General features: G+C 33.5%; 1 pseudogene; it reads right to left on the bottom strand.

Moving 5' to 3' along the window:
* Positions 1-6: 6 nt before the first annotated feature.
* Positions 7-1094, bottom strand: part of LOC107579704 (fatty aldehyde dehydrogenase-like) — a 3265-nt pseudogene continuing 2177 nt past the window's right edge.

Below are 1094 nucleotides of genomic sequence, written 5' to 3' on the forward strand. Positions count from 1 at the left end.
ACGTGTGTCTCCCATGATATCTGCCCATTCCACTGTTTCCTTAAAAAGAGTGAGAGTGAAAAAAATTGATAGGTTGAGACAAACAAATAAATATCTCAGATCAATATACTGCATAATTCAATATACTTATTTAAGAGCAGGCTATTGTAATATATAAATAGTTAAATGTAATTTAATATAACAGCTTCTGTTCATTTTAGCAAGATATCAAATTGTATGTATTTACCCTTATATACAATGTCCTAATTTAAGTGATTTCTAATCATATTTATATAATGGTCTAATTTAATAGTTGTAATAGTGCAAATTCATCCTAAACATTACTTGTCTTGAGTGTCTTTACGTCTTATTGGTTGGCTTACCTACACCTCCAAAAGGTAAAGTATCGACAGTGTAATGCATCAAGACATCATTAACAGTCACTCCTCCACTGCTGGTTTCAGTTAACATTCACTTAATCACCTAAATTGAAAAAAAAAAGTAAAGTTCACTTGGACATATTGAAACTGACTTAAAATGTTATTTTATTCTGCCTTCCAAAAAAACACTGGTAATAAAAAGAATACCGTTTTATCAGAGGAAAACACATAGAGCGCCAATGGCTTTTCTCTTGCATTGATAAAATGTATGGCCTCACTCAAGTCATTAACAGTGATGATTGGCAGCAGTGGTCCAAAGATTTCTTCTTGCATGATTTTGAAATGGGGTAAAACATTCTTCAGAACCGTAGGAGCTGGTGGTGAAGAAAAATGCATGTTTTTGATTTACTATAACTCAACTGATAAACCTCATGACTTTATTACTGGCAATAAAAATGGTCCTTACCTATGTAACATTGTGAGCGATCACTCTCTCCTCCAAGAGCAATAGTGCATTCATTCATTAGAGCCAATACTCTGTCAAAGTGACGTGTATTAATGATTCGGCAATAATCTGGAGAGCTTTTAGGGTCCTTATGGTAGAACTCCTGAAATGAGTTAAGATTCTAGGTCATGTCTTACTATCAACATGCACATGGATTACAATTTTTTTGTAAAAAAAGTATGCACCAGTAGTGTTTTTTGAATCTCTTCAACTATCCTGTCCTGGATGCT

Source organism: Sinocyclocheilus grahami, unplaced genomic scaffold, assembly GCF_001515645.1.
Source record: "Sinocyclocheilus grahami isolate Dianchi unplaced genomic scaffold, SAMN03320097.WGS_v1.1 scaffold19355.1, whole genome shotgun sequence".
NCBI classification, from domain to species: Eukaryota; Metazoa; Chordata; class Actinopteri; order Cypriniformes; family Cyprinidae; genus Sinocyclocheilus; species Sinocyclocheilus grahami.